The 23,355-nt window shown below is 36.0% G+C and overlaps 1 protein-coding gene across 15 annotated transcripts in view; it reads left to right on the top strand.

Moving 5' to 3' along the window:
* PDE1A (phosphodiesterase 1A) overlaps window positions 1-23,355 on the top strand; it is a 398,717-nt gene that overhangs the window by 132,876 nt on the left and 242,486 nt on the right. The gene's annotated exons all lie outside the window — the stretch shown is intronic.

Here is a 23,355-nt window from a genome sequence, read left to right as displayed (position 1 = left end):
CAGCACCTGTTGCTTCCTGACTTTTTAATGATCGCCATTCTAACTGGTGTGAGATGGTATCTCATTGTGGTTTTGATTTGCATTTCTCTGATGGCCAGTGATGATGAGCATTTTTTCATGTGTCTGTTGGCTGTATGAATGTCTTCTTTTGAGAAATGTCTGTTCATATCCTTTGCCCACTTTTTGATGGGGTTGTTTGTTTTTTTCTTGTAAATTTGTTGGAGTTCTTTGTAGGTTCTGGATATTAGCCCTTTGTCAGATGAGTAGATTGCAAAAATTTTCTCCCATTCTGTAGGTTGCCTGTTCACTCTGATGGTAGTTTCTTTTGCTGTGCAGAAGCTCTTTAGTTTAATGAGATCCCATTTGTCAATTTTAGCTTTTGCTGCCGTTGCTTTTGGTGTTTTAGACATGAAGTCTTTGCCCATGCCTATGTCCTGAATGGTACTACCTAGGTTTTCCTCTAGGATTTTTATGGTATTAGGTCTAACATTTAAGTCTCTAATCCATCTTGAATTAATTTTCGTATAAGGAGTAAGGAAAGGATCCAGTTTCAGCTTTCTACTTATGGCTAGCCAATTTTCCCAGCACCATTTATTAAATAGGGAATCCTTTCCCCATTTCTTGTTTTTCTCAGGTTTGTCAAAGATCAGATGGCTGTAGATGTGTGGTATTATTTCTGAGGACTCTGTTCTGTTCCATTGGTCTATATCTCTGTTTTGGTACCAGTACCATGCTGTTTTGGTTACTGTAGCCTTGTAGTATAGTTTGAAGTCAGGTAGCGTGATGCCTCCAGCTTTGTTCTTTTGACTTAGGATTGTCTTGGAGATGCGGGCTCTTTTTTGGTTCCATATGAACTTTAGAGCAGTTTTTTCCAATTCTGTGAAGAAACTCATTGGTAGCTTGATGGGGATGGCATTGAATCTATAAATAACCTTGGGCAGTATGGCCATTTTCACGATATTGATTCTTCCTATCCATGAGCATGGTATGTTCTTCCATTTGTTTGTGTCCTCTTTTATTTCAGTGAGCAGTGGTTTGTAGTTCTCCTTGAAGAGGTCCTTTACATCCCTTGTAAGTTGGATTCCTAGGTATTTTATTCTCTTTGAAGCAATTGTGAATGGAAGTTCATTCCTGATTTGGCTCTGTGTTTGTCTGTTACTGGTGTATAAGAATGCTTCTGATTTTTGCACATTAATTTTGTATCCTGAGACTTTGCTGAAGTTGCTTATCAGCTTAAGGAGATTTTGGGCTGAGACAATGGGGTTTTCTAAATATACAATCATGTCATCTGCAAACAGGGACAATTTGACTTCTTCTTTTCCTAACTGAATACCCCTGATTTCTTTCTCTTGCCTAATTGCCCTAGCCAGAACTTCCAACACTATGTTGAATAGGAGTGGTGAGAGAGGGCATCCCTGTCTTGTGCCAGTTTTCAAAGGGAATTTTTCCAGTTTTTGCCCATTCAGTATGATATTGGCTGTGGGTTTGTCATAAATAGCTCTTATTATTTTGAGGTACGTTCCATCAATACCGAATTTATTGAGCGTTTTTAGCATGAAGGGCTGTTGAATTTTGTCAAAAGCCTTTTCTGCATCTATTGAGATAATCATGTGGTTCTTGTCTTTGGTTCTGTTTATATGCTGGATTATGTTTATTGATTTGCAAATGTTGAACCAGCCTTGCATCCCAGGGATGAAGCCCACTTGATCATGGTGGATAAGCTTTTTGATGTGTTGCTGAATCCGGTTTGCCAGTATTTTATTGAGGATTTTTGCATCGATGTTCATCAGGGATATTGGTCTAAAATTCTCTTTTTTTGTTGTGTCTCTGCCAGGCTTTGGTATCAGGATGATGTTGGCCTCATAAAATGAGTTAGGGAGGATTCCCTCTTTTTCTATTGATTGGAATAGTTTCAGAAGGAATGGTACCAACTCCTCCTTGTACCTCTGGTAGAATTCAGCTGTGAATCCATCTGGTCCTGGACTTTTTTTGGTTGGTAGGCTATTAATTATTGCCTCAATTTCAGAACCTGCTATTGGTCTATTCAGGGATTCAACTTCTTCCTGGTTTAGTCTTGGAAGAGTGTAAGTGTCCAGGAAATTATCCATTTCTTCTAGGTTTTCCAGTTTATTTGCGTAGAGGTGTTTATAGTATTCTCTGATGGTAGTTTGTATTTCTGTGGGGTCGGTGGTGATATCCCCTTTATCATTTTTAATTGCGTCGATTTGATTCTTCTCTCTTTTCTTCTTTATTAGTCTTGCTAGTGGTCTGTCAATTTTGTTGATCTTTTCAAAAAACCAACTCCTGGATTCATTGATTTTTTGGAGGGTTTTTTGTGTCTCTATCTCCTTCAGTTCTGCTCTGATCTTAGTTATTTCTTGCCTTCTGCTAGCTTTCAAATGTGTTTGCTCTTGCTTCTCTAGTTCTTTTAATTGCGATGTTAGAGTGTCAATTTTAGATCTTTCCTGCTTTCTCTTGTGGGCATTTAGTGCTCATTGTCGTTTTACTTTGCATTTCCCTGATGATTACTGATGTTAAGTATTTTTTAAATATATCATTTGTAAGTCTTCTTTGAGAAATATATATTGATGCCTTTTGTCCATTTTTAATAGGGTTATTTGTATTCTTGCTGTTGTTTGTGTACCTGATATATTTTGAAAATATACACAACCTCATATATTCAAAACACCCTTTTCAGATATATAGTTTGCAAGTATTTTCTCTCATTCTATAGGTTGTCTGTTCACTGTTGATAGTTTCCCGACTTTGCTTTGTTTCCTAATCTTAAAAATATCTGTATAGAGCACTCATTTTTCATTAGTTAATAATGTAAAAAAGACTGCATTGACATAGTTAAATTCCCAAGACCCTCAGTTCTTTAGGGATGGACTTAATGCTTGGTATCATCACTTACAAAAGTATCTTCAGCTTGACTGAACTTATTTTGAGAACTAAAGTTTATAATTTTTATTTTTATCTTTTCATTTCATTTTTCCATGAATCTTTTGAAGTCCTCTTGTACAATTGTTCATAGTAGTCTCTCATGATGCATTGTATGTCTGCTTTATCAGTTGTAATGTCTCATTTAAAATTTTTTATTTGCATTTTCTCTCTTTTTTTCTTAGTCTAGCTATGGGTTTGTTGATATTAATCATCATTTCAGGAAATCAACTCTTAATTTTGTTAACTTTTCTATTTTTTCTAGTCTTTGTTTCATTTATTTTTGTTCTGATCTATATTATTTCCATCCATACACTAACTTTAAGCTTAATTTGTCCTTGCTTTCCTCCTATCTTGAGGTGCAATCCTAGATTGTTTATTTGAGATGTTTCTTTTTTTGATGTGTGTATTTATTGCTGTAAACTTTCCTCTTATAACTGCTTTTGCTATATCCCATAGGTATGTTGTATTTTTATTTTCATTTGTCTCAAAACATTTTAAAATTTTCTTTAAATTTCTTCATTGATCATTGACTGTTTAGGTGCATATTAATTTCCATGTATTTATGAGTCTTCTGAAAATCTTGCTGTTATTAATTTCTAGTTTTATACCATTGTGGTCAGAAAAGATAGATGATATAATTTTAATTTTCTTAAATTTATGAAGACTTATTTTGTGGCCTGACATATAATCAATCTTAGAGAATGTTTTATATGCAGTTGAGAAGAAGGTGTATTTTGCAGTGGAGGGGGGTGAAATTTTCTGTATATATCTGTTATGTCTAGATTGTCATTTAACTCTGATCTTTCCTTCTTGATTTTCTGTCTGGATGATCTGTTCATTGCTGAAAGTGGAGTGTTGATATCCCCTACTATTATTGTATTGCAGTGGTCTGTCTCTTCAGATCTATTAATATTTCTCCTATATTTTTAAGTGCTACAGTGTTGTATTCATATCAGTTTATAACTGTTATATTCTGTTGCTTAATTGACCCCTCCATCATTATATAATGATCTTCTTTGTCTCTTTTTATAGGTTTTACTTAAAGCCTATTTTGTCTGTATAGGTATAGTTACTCCTGCTCTTTTTTGGTTTCTATTTTCATGGAATATCTTTTTCTATCCCTTCACTTTGAATCTATGTGTTTCCTTACAGTTGAAGTATGTGGTAGGCAGCATATACTTGGGTCTTTTTTATCCATTCAACTATTCAGTGTCTTTCTATTGGAGAATTTAATACATTTACATTCAAGGTAATTATTGATAGGTAAGGACTTACTACTGCCATTTTGTTTATTGTTTTCTAGTTGTTTTGTAGAGTGATTCTTTCTCCCCTCTCCTCCCCTCCCCTCCCCTTCCCTTCCCTTCCCTGATAGAGTTTTACTCTTGTCACCCAGGCTGGAGTGCAATGGTGTGATCTCAGCTCACTGCAACCTCCACCTCCCAGGTTCACGCAATTCTCATGCCTCAGCCTCCCAAGTAGCTGGGATTACAGGCTTGTACCACCACAGTTGGCTAATTTTGTATTTTTAGTAGAGGTGAAGTTTCACCACATTGGCCAGGCTGGTCTCGAACTCCTGACCTCAGGAGATCTGCCCACTTCAGCCTTCCAAAGTGCTGGTATTACAGGCATGAGCCACCACACCCAAACTCTCTCCTTCCTTCCTTCCTTCCTTTCTTTCTTTCTTTCTTTGTTTCTTTCTTTCTTTGTTTCTTTCTTTCTTTCTTTCTTTCTTTCCTTCCTTCCTTCCTTCCTTCCTTCCTTCCTTCCTTCCTTCCTTCCTTTCTCTCTTTCTTTCTCTTTCTTTCCCTCTTTCTTTCTTTCTTTCTTTCTTTCTTTCTTTCTTTCTTTCTTTCTTTCTTTCTTTCTTTCTTTCTTTTTTCTTCAAAACATTTTTCTTTATTGGTATGTTTTGATTCCTTGCTTTTTATTTTTTTGTGTATCCACTATAGAATTTTGCTTTGTGATTAACATGAAGCTTTCAAAAAATCTAATAGCAGTTTCTTTTAAGCCAATAACAACTTAACTTTGATTTTTAAAAAACCCACAAAAAAACTACACCTTTATTCCATTCCTCCCCACACATTTTGACTTTTTGATGTCATAATATTCATCTTTTAGTATTTCATATTTCTTAACAAATTATTGTTGCTATTATTTTTAATAGTTTTGACTTTTAACCTTCACACCAAGGTTATAAGTGATTTATCTATCACTACTATAGTATTAGAGTATGATGAATTTGTCTGTGTGATTAGCAATGAGATTTGTACTTTCATATGTCTTCATGTTACACATTAGTATCCTTTTCTTTCAGCTTGAATAATTCCCTTTAGTGTTTCTTGTAAGACAGGTCTGGTGGAGATGGATTCCCTCCACTTTTGTTTTTCTGGGAAAGTGCTTATCATGCCTTCATTTCTAAAGCTTTGTTGGGTACAGTATTATTGGTTGATAGTTTGTCCCTTTAGGATTTTGAATCTATCATTCTGCCCTCTCCTGGCCTGTGTGACTCCTGTTGATAAGTGTGCTCCTAGCTGTACTGGAATCCTATTATATGCTATTTCCTTCTTTTCTCTTGCTGCTTTCAATCTTCTCCTTGTCTTTGATTTTTTGACAGTTTGACTGTAATATGTACTGGAGTAGTCTTATTTGAATTGAATTTGTTTGGAGATATTTAACCTTTGTATATTTCAATATTTACATCTTTCTCCAGGTTTAGAAAATATTCTGCTACTATTTTATAAAATAAGCTTTCTATCCCTTTATCTTTCACTTTTCGTTTTTGAACTACTGTGACTGGAATATTTGCCCTTTTGATGCTGTTCCACAAATCCTGTAAGCTCACTTTATTTCTTTTTATTATTTTTTCCCTCTTCTGATTACATATTTTCAAATAACCTGTCTTGGAGTTCAGGTTATTTGTTTATTTGTATCTACTTGATTAATTCTAATGTCAGTACTCTCTATAGCATTTTAAATTTTGTTCATTGTATTTTTCAGCTCCTGGATTTCTGCTTTATTATTATTATTATTTTGCTTTTTACTAAATTTTGCTTTTTGGTAATTTATTATTTTTCTGATTTTGTTGAATGATTTTTTCATATATCCTGAAGTTCGCTAAGCCTACTTAAATGGTTATTTTGAATTTCTTTTTTGTCAGGTGGTTTACATATTTCATTTTTTAGAGTCAGTCACTGGAACCTTATTTTGCCTGTTTGTTTGATGATGTTTCCTTAATTGTTCTTGATTCTTGTGGTCATGTGTCTATTTGTGCATATTTGAAGAAATAGATACTCATTTCAGTATTTGTAACTGGGTTTGTCTGGGAAAGCCCTGTGGCAGGTATGACACTGGGGTGGGCCAGAAGCTCAGAGCCACTGAGGGCTTCCTGTCACTAAGGACTGTCTGGAGCATGGAGCTGCTGAAGTCAGCCTGCTGGCAATGTGGTCTAGAGATCAAGTCTACCACAGAAGCCTAAAGTCTGGGGCTGTGTGCTCCAGTCTGGCACCAAGGTATTTCTGCAGGCTCAGTCCAAAAGTACCATCACGGAGTATGGGACTGTAGAAGTCTTCCCAGTGCTGAGTTTTACTGTGGTGGACCATGTAGTGGAGTCCAAGGCAAAGTCCTGTGCTCACTTCTTTCTGTTCCCTCCAAGCAAATGGCATCTCTCTCTATGCTGTACTGCCTGGGGTTGGGGGAGGAATGATGTGGGTAATGTAACATTGTCCTTCCCATCCTGTGTATTATATCTTTTCTCATTATTTTGCTACAGCCAGGTACTGTGATCTCTCACCTGGTTTTCTTAGCTCTTGTGTAGGTATTTCCATGCATGAATGGTTTTCAAATTGATGATGTTGTCGAGGGATAACTACTGGAGGGCCATAGTCTGCCATCTTGCTCTGCCCACTTCTCTCCAGTCAGCATATTTTCTTGCATCCAACTAGATCTAAAACGTTATCTAATTCACTTTTCCTTTGCCTTGTATTATATATGTTTTAATTTTATTTTTAAATTTTCTTTCATATTTATAAATGTTCAGATAAACTGTCATGTACTGATTGTTTCCTGTATTTATGACATGATCTCTGTCCTTCATGAAACTACAATCGACATAGAGAGACAGGATCAGTTAATTAATGGCTCAAGATGATATTTGAGATGACGGAAATACGTAAAACAGAAAAGCAAAAACTCAGACAGACAGATAAGAAGCACTTGGGAATTTGAAAAAAGATTTTCATAGCAAGAGAAGGTTGCAAGAACTTCAGGAAGGACTTTAACTATGTCTTGAAGTATGGGTGGAAATTGGATAGAAAGAGAAGAAAAGAGAGCCCAGGCAGTGAGGAATAGGTTACTAGAAAGATGGCATGAGAAATTCCCAAGCTATTTTCAGATTATGGGTACGCTTGGAGAATGGGATTAATTGCAGATGAGGCAAGGAGAAGACTTGGGACCAGAATGAGGGAGATATTTAATTGGGGTTTTAACGTAGTAGTGGTATGGTATAGTTAATGATTATCTTGGTCGATTTTACTTATTTTGCTATGGAAACTTTAAATTTATCAAGCACCATTTCTTACATTTAAATATGTTTTTCATACATGTTTTTCAGACTTTTAATTATTAACTTATACAAATGCTATAATTCATATTTTGGAAGATATCTATTTAAATCTTCTAGTACAGCCTATATGAGAGTATAAAAATGGAAAAAAAAAAAGATGTTAAGTGAATAGTAGTGTGTTTCTGGAATATTTTGCCCCAAAAGAAAATATCCTCAAAATTTAGTTTTTTTTTTTTTTGTTTTGTTTTTTCCCAAACAGTAAACTAAGCTGTGTGTCTCTTGATTTCAGATGCTATATTACTTTTCTTTGGTTAAGTAACAAGGTATTATAAACAGTAACTTATGACACCTATTTATTAGTGAAAAGTTCTGTGGGTTAGAAATTCAAGCATACTAGGCTGGAATTTATGTATGGAGTATCACAAGAATGAAATCAAGGTGTTAGCTAGGCTGGGCTCTTATCTGGAGGCTTTGGGAAAATCTCTGACCCCATGTGTAATATATTTTGGCAGAATTCATTTCTTTTCATAGCTGTGAGATTGAAGTTTTCATTTACTTGCTAGTTGTGAGTCATGGGCTACCCTTTAACTTCTAGAGATGCTCTTCTTCCTTGTTCTTGAGCCCTTCCATCTTCAAACAATTTGTCAAAACTTTCTCTAATTCTATATCTTTCTTATTTGCTCTTCTGCCTTCTTCTTGTATCACTGTTCAAGGAAAACTCTGCTTTTAAAGGACTCATGTGATTAGATTTGAACACTCGGATAATCTACTAATTTTAAATCTAGCTTTACCATAAAACATAATCATGACAGAGTAATATTTTATCATAGTCACAGTTTCCACCTATACTCAAAGGAGAGCTTATAAAAAGGTAAGGGTTATTGGGTGTTATTCCTAGAAGTCTACCTACCAAAAATGTGTATTTGTTTATCGTCAAAACTTAATATTATACATAATATAAATACTGCAAATAATAATTGTTACAGAAATGGATAATAACTTAGGGATTAGTGAAAACCACATGTGATCCAGAAACAATGACTATGTTTCAGCAAGAATAAAATAAAAATTAAAGCATATCTAAATGGTTACTCTTTGGGAACAAAATTGAACTCAGTTAATGTAATTTTTTGTTTGTTTTTGTTTTTCGAGACAGAGCCTCGCTCTGTTGCCCAGGCTGGAGTGCAGTGGCGTGATCTCGGCTCACTGCAACCTCCGCCTCCCAGGTTCAAGTGATTCTTCTGCCTCAGCCTCCTGAGTAGCTTGGATTACAGGCACGCACCACCATGCCTGGCTAAGTTTTGTATTTTTAGTAGAGAGAGGGCTTCACCCTGTTGGCCAGGCTGGTCTTGAACTCCTGATCTCATGATTCTCTCGCCTTGGCCTCCCAAAGTGCTGGGATTATAGGCGTGAGCCACCGTGCTTGGCCTAATATAACGTTTATAAGCAGCTTGTACTTTCTGTGCAACACATGACATTACACTGACACATTCAACAAAGGCCCTTTAAAAGGGCAATTTGCCTGCTTCCTATGAGCCTTATAATGTAACTCTTCACTGACTACTCTGGCAACTATTCCAAATCGCATTTTGGCCTAATTAGATATCCCAACAATGAATTCAGATGTTTCATGTCTGGGCTAGAAAGAGCATGATGATGAAGTGGGAGCTGATAGGAAGCTCCCCTTCCTCCCAGTATTCTAGATGAAAAATAACATAGTCTGTGTTAAAAATCTGTTACAACTTCAATAGTTCTATTTCTTCTGATAAATGTAAGAAAAAAAAAGTACACATTCATGAAGAAAGAGAAAACCAATCACAATCATATCAGAGTAATCATATAATTTGACCATCTACATTCCCGTCCTGACCACTTCTAGATCCTAAGTGCCCGGAGCTCATTACTACTTCTCCATGCCCATCACTGCTCTGGCTCGAATACAACCATCACATCTGCCATGGCTAGTAATCTTGACTACGAAGTCAAAGGTTTTCTCCCAGACACACTACGGTATGCCCTGTGTCTGACTTCTCATTTCTAGGATACTGGTGCATTTTTTAGTGCTCTTCAGCATAGTAACTGGTCATGGCCTAGCTGAGGTTCATTCAGTGATATTTATAGCTTTATTCAATAACTGTTAGACTGATTACCTTGTGAACTGGATACTGTTAGGCACTGCCCATGCCTAATAATTATCCTAAAGATACTAATCCTTATAATTATCTAATTATAACTATCCTAGAGATGAAGAAATAATTTTCCCAATTAAAAATTCTACAAATATTTATTGAAAACAGACAGTTAAGGAAAAAAAATATAAGATTACTTGCAACATAAATTTCAAAGTTTTGCAAAACAGCTCTTTCAAAAGATTCCATTTAAGATAAATTTTAAATTGTTTTTATTTGTTATAAAATTAGCACATATACCATTCTTCTCAAAACGAACAAGAAAATGTATCACATTGCCGTGAGTGGGCGAAGAGCATGATCTATTCTACCTGTACAGAAGAGACAGAAAGTTAGGAACCTTAAAGAGGAGCTGGGTCTTCTAAGATGACTTGGTGTTTAAGAGGAGAATCAGGGAGAAAATAGGTAAATGTAGAGAGGCGTGATAGAGTAAAGGACCACAGTAAGCATTAAGGAAAGGGTAGAGAAAAGAATATTAAAAGAAAATATGATTTTGATAGATCTTGTCTACCATGCTTAGAAGTGTATCGTAAGGATGGTGGTCCAGAATTTCCAGCTTTGCCTGTGAATTGCTACCAAGTAAGGGGCTCATGCAAGTCCCTGGACCATCAAGGATGGAATAGAACAATAGAAAAGATCTTCATCCTCACTGAAACCTCTCCTGCTGCTTTAGACAAAGCAAGATGATCCTGAAAAATACCCACTTTTGGAAAGAAAAATATTTCATAAATACATGCACTTCTTTATTTTAGATGGAATACTGAAGTAAGGACAACCCTGTTAACATTTTATGCTTAAATTATTTTATGTTGTATTACTATACATTTTGTTCCAGTTTACCTTTACAGGATGATGCATTTTTATTTCCTCCATTTACAGGAATATTTAGTCATTCAAAAACCTTGCCTTTGAGTACTGCTTTATTCCTGTTTGTGCTGTTAAAGTTCAGCCAGATGGAACTTGTCCAAGCCCTTATTTCTATCAGACGTTTGAACAGCTGGGATTCTGTAGTTTCTAAGTTTGAAGAAAAAAGATCTGCAGAGATTCTGTCAGCAAGGGCCATGTGCTTTCATGATCTCTCCTAGAGGCTTGATATTCACACGGTTTCATTTGAAAGAAACTAACATTTGTAATTTATGCCAGGATAGAAAAGAGAGTGAGAAGGAATTGCATCTAATATCTGGCTTTTAACATTGCAGGACTTTTGTGATTGCTTTGCTAAATCCATTTTACAACATTGTAATTATGTTGTTATTCTATCTTGTGAAGTATTTGGCATGAAGTATAGACTTAAGTAGTTTTAGGATGGAATTTTTTTTACACTACTAAAAAAACGGAAGTTGTTATTTTAAATTGTGAAAGTAGGTATCAGTGGGATTTACACAAAACTATTTCATCCTTATTCTCATTTTTCAATTGCTTAACATAATCTTCATGAAAACTAACTTTAAAAGTTTTGTCAAAAATAAAATTCAACTTCTTTCATGTTGCCCTTGGGGACATGCTGAGAGTCCGAACAAATGCTATGTTTAGATTAGGACTATCTAGTTTTGATACAGATAAAGCTATGTTAAAATAAGAATGACCTTTAAAAATCCAAAAATATTGAATAATACAAAGATTTTGTAGTAAAACGCTGTAATAATAAAACAGCAGGATTTTCATGGTAATGTAGTTCTGACTGGAAGTAAAGTCAGAAGATTTGAGATTGACAGCTGTTGAACAATACAGTGCGTAATATGAGTCACATGTGGTAGCATTTCATTTGGATAGTTCATTAGTTGCATATTGAACCTCAGTTACATAGTGTTAAGCTTTAAGACAGTAACATGCAAATGGGTCTAAGTATAACTTACAGAGTTCCTTCAATAATTATTTTTATCACAGCTAATAGTTGGAAAATTACTATGGTCATGACAAGAATATTAGAATAGAAAGGGACTCCTAGAAATCACTTGGTCACAATTTTTAATTAATTGAGGCATAATTTACATACAATACAGCACAGGTCTTAAGTCCTTAGTTCAATAAAATGTGACAGTTGTTGACACAGTATGCAAACACATCACCAACTGAAACACTGAACATTTTTATCTTTCCAAAAAGTGTGTTCATGACCAAGTCAATATTGACACCCCGCCGTCACCCAGAAGCAATCTTATTCTAATTTCTATTACAGTATCTTAGTTTTATCTGCCCTAGAACTTCATAACAATGAAATGACTCATTATGCACACTTTTGTGTTGGGCTTGTTTAGTTCAATATAATATTTTTGAGATCATTCATGTTGTTTTGTTATCAGTATTTGATTCTTTTCAAAAAATGTCTGAATTGCATTTTGCTGTATGAATACAACACAATTTGTTCATCACATTTCCATTTGTGGACATGTGGTTTATTTCCATGTTGGAACTGTTATGAATAAAGCTACTATGAGCATATTTGTATGAGTCTTTTTGTGGACACATATTTTCATTTCTCTTGAGTACATACCAAGGAGTGGAACTGCTGGGTCATAAAGAGATTGTATAATTAGCTTTATGAAAAACTGCCAAACTAACTTTCAAAATGGTAATACAATTTTTCACTTCCACTAGTAATTTAGGAAAGTTCTACGTGCTTCATTTTCTTGTCAACACTTGACAATGTCTGTATTAATCTGTTCTTGTGTCACTATCAAGAAATACCTGAGACTGGGTAATTTATAGGAAAAGAGATTTAATTGGTTCATGGTTCTGCAGGCTGTACAGGAAGCATAGCTCTGACCTCTGCTTCTGAGGAGGCCTCAGGAATCTTTGACTCATGTCAGAAGGTAAAGCAGGAGCAGGCATATTATATGGTGAGAACAGGAGCAAGAGAAAGAGAAAGAGTCAGGGGGTGTAGGTGCTGCACACTTCTAAGCCACGAGATCTCATGAGAACTCACTATCACCAAGACAGCACCAAGCCATGAAGGATTCACCCTCATGGACCAAATACTTCCCACTAGGCCCCACTTCCAGCATTGGTGATTACAATTCAACATGAGATTTGGGCAGGGACAGATATCCAAAGTATGTTAATATCATTTTCATAATTTTTTTTACCCAATCAAGTGGGTTAAAAGTTGATATGGTTTGGCTCTGTGTCCCCACCCAAATCTCATCTCGAATTGTACTCCCATAATTCCCATGTGTTGTGAGAGGGACCCAGTGGAAGATAATTTGAATCGTGGGGGCAGTTTTCCCTATACTATTCTCATGGCAGTGAATAAGTCTCACGAGATCTGATGGTTTTAACAGGTGTTTCTGCTTTTGCATCCTCCTCATTCTCTCTTTGCCTGCTGCCATCCATATAAGATGTGACTTGCTCCTCCTTACCTTCTGCCATGATTGTGAGGCTTCCCCAGCCACGTGGAACTGTAAGTCCAGTTAAACCTCTTTCTTTTGTAAATTGCCCAGTCTTGGGTATGCCTTTATTGGCATTGTGAAAATGGACTAATAAAGTAAATTGGTACCAGTAGAGTTGGGAGTTGCTGAAAAGATACCTGAAAATGTGGAAGTGACTTTGAAACTAGGTAACAGGCAGAGGTTGGAACAGTTTGGAGGGCTCAGAAGAAGATAAGAAAATGTGGAAAAGTTTGGAACTCCCCAGAGACTTGTTAAATGGCTTTGACCAAAATGCTGATAATAATATGGACAATGAAATCCAGGCTCAGGTGGTCTCAGATGCTGAAATGAGGAACTTGTTGGGAACTGGAGCAAAGATGACTCTTTTTATGTGTTAGCAAAGAGACTGGCAGCATTTTGCCCCTTCCCTAAAGTTTTTTGGAACTTTGTACTTGAGAGAGATGATGTAGGGCATCTGGCAGAAGAAATTTCTAAGCAGCAAAGCATTCAAGAGGTGACTTGGGTGCTGTTAAAGACATTCAACTTTAAAAGGGAAGAAGAGTATAAAAGTTCAGAAAATTTGCAGCCTGACAATGCAATAGTAAAGAAAATTCCATTTTCTGGGGAGAAATTCAAGCCAGCTGCAGATATTTGCTTAAGTAACAAGGAGCCAAATGTTAAACCCAAAGACAATGGGGAAAATGCCTTCAGGGCATGTCAGAGACCTTTGTGGCAGCATCTCCCATCACAGACCTGTAGGTATAGGAGGAAAAAATGGTTTCATGGGCAGGGCCCAGGGTCCCCACACTGCTTGCAGCCTAGGGACTTGGTGCATTTTGTCCCAGTCACTCCAGCTTTGGCTGAGAGAGGCAAACATAGAGCTTAAGCCATGACTTCACTGGGTGTGACCCCCAAGCCTTGGCAGCCTCCACATGGTGTTGAGCCTGAAGGTTCACAGAAGTCAAGAATTGGGGTTTGGGAACCTCCACCTAGATTTCAGAAGATGTATGGAAATGCCTGGATGCCCAGGCAGAAGTTTGCTGCAGGATGGGGCTCTCATGGAGAACCTCTGCTAAGGCAGTGTGGAAGGGAAATGTGGGGTTGGAGCCCCCACACAGAATCCCTACTGGGGTACCACCTAGTGGAGCTATGAGAAGAGGGCCACCATCCTCCAGACCCCAGAATGCACCTACAGCTTGCACTTTGTGCCTGGAAAAGCCACAGACACTCAATGCCAGCCTGTGAAAGCAGCTGGGAGGGAGACAGTATCCTGCAAAACCACAGGGATAGAGCTGCCCAAGGCCATGAAAGCCCACATCTCGCATCATTGTGACCTGGATGTAAGACCTGGAGTCAAAGGAGATCATTTTGGGGCTTTACAATTTGACTGTCCTGGAAGATTTCAGATTTTCATCAATTTCTCTCATTTGGAACAGCTCTATTTACCCAATAGCTGTACCCTCATTGTATCTAGAAACTAACTAGCTCGCATTTGATTTTACAGGATCAAAGTTGGAAGGGACTTGCCTTGTCTCAGATGAGACTTTGGACTGTGGACTCTTGGGTTAATGCTGAAATGAGTTAAGAGTTTGGGGGACTGCTGAGAAGGCATGATGGTTTGAAATGTGAAGTCATAAGATTTGGAGGGGCCAGGGGCAGAATTATATGGTTTGGCTCTGTGTCCCCACCCAAATGTCATCTCAAATTGTGCTCCCATAATTCCCATGTGTTGTGTCAGGGACCTGGTGGAAGATAATTTGAGTCATGGGGGTTTTTTCCCCATACCGTTCTCGTGGTAGTGAATAAGTCTCATGAGATCTGATGGTTTTATGAGGGATTTCTACTTTTGCATCCTCCTCATTCTCTCTTTGCCTGCTGCCATCCATGTAAGATGAAACTTTCTCCTTGCCTTCCACCATGATTGTGAGGCTTCCCCAGCCGTATGGAACTGTAAGTTCAATTAACCGTCTTTCTTTTGTAAATTACCCAGTCTTGGGTGTGTCTTTATCAGCAGCATGAAAACAGACTAATTTGTATTTCCTTTTTGGCTATAGTGATATTGAACATCTTTTTATGTGCTTATTCACCACCTGTGTGTCTTATTTTGTGAAGTGTTTATTCTAGTATTATGTTCATTTTTATTCTATTGATTTGTAGAAGACTTTAATATGATCTGTATGTAAGACTTATGCCAGATATATGTCTGATGAATTTTTTCTTCTAATTGTTGCTTGAATTTTTATTTTCTTAATGGTATTTTTCAAACTGTCTCTTTTAAATAGCAGAAGTTTAATTGTGATGAAGTTAACTTCATCAATTTTCTTTTATGGTTAGTATTCTTGTGTCTCAAGAAATTTTTTTTTGTGCTGGAGTTACAAAGATTTTCCTATATTTTCTTCTATAAGCTTTATAATTTTATCATTTATGTGTAGGTTTTTGTTTCATCTTGAAATAATTCTTATCTATGGTGTGAGGTGGGGAATAAAGTTTATTCTTTCTGTATGAATATTCAAGTGTTCATGATGATATTTATCATAGAATGTACATATCAGTCTTTGAGAGTTGTCTATTTCAATTTGACCCATGAATAAATGTACATATAAATTTTAAATGTCACATATGAAAAAATAATAAGTATATGTTGTAAAGAAATTTTGACTAATCATATATGTGGATTGACTAAATTTTTAATTTTTTTAATATTAGTACTTTAATATTTCTCTCCACCATTCATCAAATAGTAAATATTTATTTATTAAATAATTGAATGACTGCTGTGGCAAAGCCATTATTATTTATTGGTTTTTGTCCTTTTCTATTTACTGTATATCTTTTTAGTCCCTTTACAACATTTGCACATGATTTGGCAACTCAATGAAGTCATCATGTGAAAATCTGATTTCTTTTCCTGTGATATTAGTAACATCTCCTCTTGTTTTCTTGTCATATATCTCCCCCAAGCATTTCTTGGTACATGTATTTTTAATCTGTCCCTGCCTTAACTCTTCCTTCTGCCTTTAAACGAGCTCATGCGAAAAAAAAAAAAAAAAAAAAAAAATTGTTTTCCATCCTTACTAGTCACCAACTTCTATCCTTTCTCCTTCTTCACTCCTTTACTTCGTTTCTCAGTTGAAGTGCTATAATACATTTCTAGCAATCTGTGACTTTTTCTATGAGAAACTGGAGTGTTTACTTTAAGGACATTTTATGAAATAGCCTTATTCTGTTTCAGCTATGTGAGAACTTTAAAACAATGATTTATTAGAGTTTTAGAACTGCCTTTAAATTTCTGTTTTTAAGCCCATAATGACTAAATCACTTAATGATTAATTTTTTCAAGTTCTTGAACATAAGATGTGTGGTTTTACTAACATTAATAGATTGTTGAAGAAGTAATTACACTTCCTTAGCTGTCCCTTGTCACTTGGTTTTGCCTTCCACCATTTTATTAAAGTTGGAAGTTGTTCTCCTGACAGTACCATAAGCAGCCCAGGCCACCCATGAGGCCATTCCAAAAGAGGCAGATTGGATAGTAATTAGTTCCCCTTCCACCTTTGTTACAATGCCGTGTTTGGTACTAAACCCCAAAATTCAGGATGCCTAACTCAAGTAAATCATTGAAGCCCCTGTGATGTGTTTTTCATTCTAATCTTCTTCACAGACAAACACAGGTAAGAACTGGCATTTTGTGAGGTCATGAAACTGCTCAGCCTCAACAATTTCTTCTTGTCACTACATAGTGTCCCAAGTGCAAGGGCTTGGGCTTTTGTCTTAGTCCCTTTTCCTAAGTCATGAGTGGATCCCTGGCCTGCATACTGTCCTTATGACATTTCTGTTTTCTGTGCTGCCTTGTTCTAGCCTGTCCCTCTGTACAGGAAATGGAATTTTGTCTTACGACTCATCTTGGTGTTTGCGCCTTTTCTCCTACGGGAACACTCCCCAGTGCTAATTATTGGTCTGCCTCACTCCTGAGCATTCAGTCAGTTCCTGAATTTCTCGTTGTTCTGAATTGCCCCTCAGATGGTTCTCTAGTATGAATAACTTTGGAATTTGGGCCTGAGATTATGGCATAGCACCCTCTTAAACATTGTACCTTCTCACTCTTCAGGGTCAGACTAGGGGGTCAAATTTGTTTCTCCAGTCCCCATCCTGCCTAGCTCTGAATTCTTCATTAAATTAGAAAGTTGTGCATCCTTTATACTTAAGGAACTGCTGTAATATCAGCATATAACACTGTTAACTGTTTAATTCTTTGTTGTCACTATTTTTACATCCTGGTCTGTGACATGTTTGAAGTTTTTCTTAAAAATGCGTTTTAAAAGTGAACACTGAAACTCATTCCCACTTAAATATAGATAGAATGATCACAATTATCATTTTATTTATCAAACAGTTATTGAATTTATGCTATACACCTAACATTTTAGTTAAGATAACTTCCGCATTTTTACCAATACTTCTTCCCTATGTAATGCCAAACATAATTCCTTCTTCCTCATAGCAGTTATGCAGTAGATGAGTTGTGTAAATACAAGAGTTATTTAATAAAAGTAAAACCACAGTTTTATGGTATCTTCGGAAAACTCACATTTCGGTATGCAAGTCAAGATATGCACACTTGAAAAAAATGATGCCAATTAACAGTAATATAAATATGTAAAATTTGGCTAGGCATGGTGGCCCATGCCAGCACTTTGGGAGGCCGAGGTGGGCGCATTGCTTGAGCTCAGAAGTTTGAGATCAGCTTGGACAACATGGCAAGACTTCATCTCTACTAAAATTACAAAAATAAAAATAAAAAAAGCCAAGCATGGTGGTGCATGCCTGTGGTCCTAGCTACTCGGGAGGCTGAGGTCAGAGGATCCCTTGAGCCAAGGAAACGGAGGTTGCAGTGAGCCAAGATGGCACCACTGCACTCCAGCCTGGTGACAGAGTGAGACCCTGTCTCTAAATAAATAAATAAATAAATGTTAATTCATTTTGTAGGTCATTTTAACATTTATCATAAAAGTAAGACAATCATGCATGATTTTTAATCAGGCAAGACATGACTATGTGTTAGGAACACCTAAACAAATGGTTATTACTATCACCTTTGAGAGGAGTCATTTTTATCCTAAAGAGCATCCATGACCTCCCAGATGTCCAGTATGCAAATTGTTAGGGGAAAACTCTAAAAATGTCTATTAGGGCAAAACTGTAAATGTGTCAATTCTTCTGCCTATCTGCTGAAATATTGTGGGGCAGTCTGCTTGTACTTTTATTGGGAGCTTTTCATTGCTTGTTGCAATCTTCTCCCTATGCTTAGCTCCTGAAGTCCTGTTAACAAAAAACTTTTAACAGAATAAGTTTTCATCTCAGGAGACCTGATAGTCATTTTATAAAAATAATATTTCAATTAAAATATTGCTTGGGGAAGTTTCTTCTGGTTTTCTTCTGTTAATAAAACAAAATTTGGCAGGGCCTTGATCTTAAATAGAAACTAATGCCTGTAGGCATTAAAAGAATAATTTAATATGGAAGAAGTCTATATTTAAGAAATGTTTATAGTACATATTTTATAACTACTTTTTTCGTAGTCTGTTTTTGGAACTGTTGTTCTAATGTTTTTCAAAGATTTTAGAATCAGATGACATTAAGCTGTGATTCCATCCAGCTGCTGCTTTGGATGGGCTACGATTTTCTGCCTAGCCTATACCTCTGGGAACACTTTTTCTTTGTATTTCTCAGACATGTTAATTGATTGCGTTTGAGTAGTCCTCCTTCTCTTTTGCTCTATCTTGTGGTAAGACTTTACAGCCTCTTTTCGCAGTTTTTCTTTCCTTTTTCTTTATTTCTGGGTCTTTGTTGGAAGGTTTCTGAAGGCTCTTGAAAGATTGTAACTTCAGCATGTTCAATGATAATTCTTTCAACAAACTCCTAATCTCCTACAATCCCATAACTTCTGTTTCAACAGCACACTCACATGGTCCTGTCTTTGAGATCTTGAACTTTAAAAGTCCACTTTTGTGTCCTTCTATAACACACACGATCTCATCATAATCTCTTCCTCCCAGTTTGTCACTCACTCTTGGCTTTCTTTCTCTTCCTACCCAGGCTGGAACTCATTTTAAATCTAACAGCAGTCTCACCAGTAACAGCAGTCTTGCCACATTCTCTGGGTTCTGAGTTCTTGTCAAATCTCAGCTCAATCATCTGCCCTCTCTGAGCTGCTCCTTGCCTGGGTGGTGCTTAAGAAAAATTGCCTGACATTGTTGCCAGTCATCCTTAAATAAAACTTCAGTCACAGACAGCTCTTCTTGATTCCCCATCAGTCTCTCACATTCTCTCACCAACTGTTTGAAATCTTTACAGGTTTCCTCAAACATTCAACCTAACACTCAGCAAACTGTTATCATCCTTTCAAGGAACTAAAGTCCATCAGGCATGTGACCTATTAATTTAGTTCATCTCCATATCAGAGTTTAACTAACTAATCAGCCACCCTTTCTTTCTATATTTTCTTATCTCACAGTTAAAAAGATGAACTTCCTTTCTTTTTTTTATTTTTTATTTTTTATTTTTGAGACAGTCTCACTCTGTCGCCCAGGCTGGAGTGCACTGGTGTGATCTCGGCTCACTGCAACCTCTGCCTCCCAGGTTCAAGGGATTCTGATGCCTCAGCCTCCTGAGTAGCGGGGATTACAGGCCACCACCACCACGCCCAGCTAATTTTTGTATTTTTTTTAGTAGAGACAGGGTTTCACCATATTGGCCAGGATGGTCTCGATCTCCTGACCTCAGGTGATCCACCTGCCTCAGCCTCCCAAAGTGCTGGGATTACAGACGTGAGCCACCACGCCCAGCCAATGAACCTCCTGTCTAAGGCTTCTTTTACACTTACCTTCATTTCAAGTAATGCATTGATCTCTAATCTTTCATTTGCACTACACTTGGTTTTGATTTATTACTTCTAATTCCTCATTTCCAATTTATTTGTTATGACACTGCAATTTGGCTTTAGTTCTCACCATATCAATGGAACTTCTCCAAGGTCTTAAGGCATTGCCTGATGGCCAATTATTATTATTATTTTTTCTGAGTCTCTTTTTCTTCTCATCTTCCTTGACTTACGCTGCAGGATTTATCACTGCTGACCACTTCTTCAAAGTGTTCTACAATACACTACTTTATTTATATGACACCCCGGAGACCTGAAATTCACTAGGGGTAATCTTGGTAAAGATAAAGCTACCATGAGACATCTCCCCCTTATTTCCAATAAATGCTTTGTCAATAAATGCTTATTTCCAATAAATGCTTTATTTCCAATAAACACTTTACTTATATTCGTATTGCAGCTGCCTTTTAAGCAATCAATTCTGTTTTAAATAGGCTACACATAATTATATTTTATGTCTTCTAAATAGATGTTAACAAAATGAAACAATAAACCTGTGCGATAAGAAGCTATTATATAAAAACAATGTATCAAGAAGATTAGCTTAATAAGAATGTACACTGCATGGGCTTGTGAAAAGAGGAAAGGGAGTCACTGAGTTAGGCATGCTTGTTAGGTGACTTTTGGGGATGTGATTAGAGACAGACAGATGCAGAAATAGAGAGGGATACTAAATATACTAATGAATCGGGCTTGCTGAGACAGATCAAATTTGAGACAGAAAGATGGGGAGGTAATCTAAGTTGATATATACAATGGTTCCTGCTTGATTTGATATTTAAAAATATTTAGTGACTATGTAACAATTTTTTATCCAAGTCTAATTCCCTACACCTAGGCCGGTTGAGTAACCAAAATATGCTACTACTTTAGATAAAAACTAACATTTTCCTTTCCAAAAGGATAGTTTATGAATCTTGAAATAATTAAGTGAAAGCAGCTACCATTTAATGAGTGTCCACTATGGGCAAGGAAGGGATTTTATGTATTTACCTGTTAATCATCACTCCCAGTTCTGTAAGGAGAGTTTTATTATCCTTATTTTTCAGATGTGGAAAATGGGTCTCAGAGAGTTTAAATAACATGCCCAAGGTCCCTCAGCTGGAAAATAGAATGGGTTCCCATCCCAAGTTGCCAATCTGCAAACTTCTTGTTCTGCCTTTTCATGAGATTGCATAAAGCTCTAGATTCAACAACAGAGAGTGAGTTGCAGCCCTAAGTTTATTATTTACTTATGCAACAACAGATGAATCATTTAATCTCTGTCAGCTCCATGTAGTCTTCTGTTTAAAAAAAAAAAAAAGGTGATGAGAAGTATAAGGAGAAAATCAGTGAAACCTGAAATGTAGACATTCTATAGGACAAGTGAGATCGTTCCTTCAATAGATAAATGGTGTAAATAAAAAAGAGTGGGAAGGGGAAAAATGTTATATATTGAATATCAACCAAATGCAATGTCTGGCCTTTGGGTGGGTGGGGCTGGGGTGTTCTGTACTTAAAAAACTGAAAAAATATGTATGAGAAAATAATAAAATTTGAATGTGAACTCCATATTTGATGATACTAAGGAATTATTGATAATGCCATAAAATGTGATAATGATATTAGAAAGTGTTATGGAAAAAGTGTCATCTGTTAATGATCCATACTGAGGCGTAAACTGGTGAGGTGATATTGAATGTGAGATTTACTTTAAAATACTCTTACAAATATAAACAGGTAGAGATAGATGAGAAAAGATTGGCAAACTATTGATAATTGTTGACACAGAGTGGTGGATTTATGGTAATTCATTATACTAAGCTCTCTCCTTTTGTATGTGTTTTAAATTTTCCAGAAGAAAAAGTAAAAGAAAGACAGAGAGTGGTGATGGTTTCATGGGTATATATTTATCTACCAAATAATCAAGTTGTATGCATTGAATATATACAGCTTTTTGTATGCCAATTATATCTCAATAAAAGGGGGTTTTTTTGAAGACAGATAATAAAAATAAAATAGATATTTCCAGGTTAATGTTTACATGTGACTTTAAAAATTATATATGAAGGCATCTGTGCATGGCAAAATATAATTTTATTTTTTCAGTTAATTTTTTAAAGTATTAGATACTAATCGGATTTTTAAAACTCACTGACTAACCCGTAAACCCTACTTGTCCCATCAAATGCAGTTTCACGCTTGAATTGGCTTTGCTACATTGTCACATTAATGTCAGGATTCTTCTATCAAGAAATTAACTACCCAAGTTGTGAGGAAGTTCTTTTGTTCCACTTGACATTTTATTAAGAGAACAAATTCCCACTACTGTATTTTAAAATTTATTAGAGTGTTTTTATTCTAATGTTTAACACAAGTTTTAAGTTTTTAATGCTGGTTTGAACTTGAAACACATACAAAAGGATTAAACAAACCATGTGAGCAATTTTACTGATTGTATCATGTAATATGGATATCATGCTCTTGTAAACAAAGGAACAAATTATTTTTACATCTGATTCTAGTGATTCTAGTCATAAGAGACTAAACAGTTGCAACAATTAACAATAATTCAATAAGAAATAGTTTTCCTAAAAGAGCCTTAATATTAAACTCAGCTGGCATTTAAAAAAAAATCTTTTCCATATGGTTTCTAAATCAAGGAATCAACAAAAACAAGCTTGTTTATTTTTTCTAACTTGAAAATTTTATAAACCATTTAATATTTTTTACCAAAAGAAGCAGGCTATATTTTTGCCTGCATTAGTGATCACTACATTAGTGATCAATGTTAATTTGAAGAAAGATGGTCAACAAGTACTTGAAATCTCACTGGCTTTTTGTTTGTAACTTTTTTCAGATTTACGATTATCTTGTCATAGTAATAAAGCCCACAATGATTTCATCCAAGCTTGTGACGATGATGCTTTACTGTGTTTATTTCTGTACCACTCTGATTGCTCAAGGATCTGCTCTCATTGTTCCACATTAGCCATGACTGCCAAGCCCACTAGTCAAAACAATTTCACAATTGAACATTAATGGACTGAAGAACATTAGCAGAAGCAAATAGAAGCAGGAAACCATAGTAACCCATGTAGTCTGAGGAAATGATGTTCTATTAAAGGGAAAGCTAATGTCCCAAAATAAAGTTTTACATAAACAGTCTGGCTTCTCATGCTTAAAATGTCTCTTCATGTGAAATGAGCTTTCAATTTCATATTGTCCATATTGCTCGTTTTAGTTATAGTACTTTTAAAATTTTATGAATATTTAATTCATTTTTCAAATTTTAAAACAATAGGTTATTAAATTAATGAGGATGGGGATATGATTATAGAGAGGTGGTTAGTTTAGGGTGTTTAAGGTTATGTG

The sequence above is a fragment of the Papio anubis genome, chromosome 10 (genome assembly GCF_008728515.1).
Source record: "Papio anubis isolate 15944 chromosome 10, Panubis1.0, whole genome shotgun sequence".
NCBI lineage: Eukaryota > Metazoa > Chordata > Mammalia > Primates > Cercopithecidae > Papio > Papio anubis.
The sequence above is the reverse complement of the archived record's forward strand: the minus strand, read 5'-3'. Positions and strand labels throughout refer to the sequence as shown.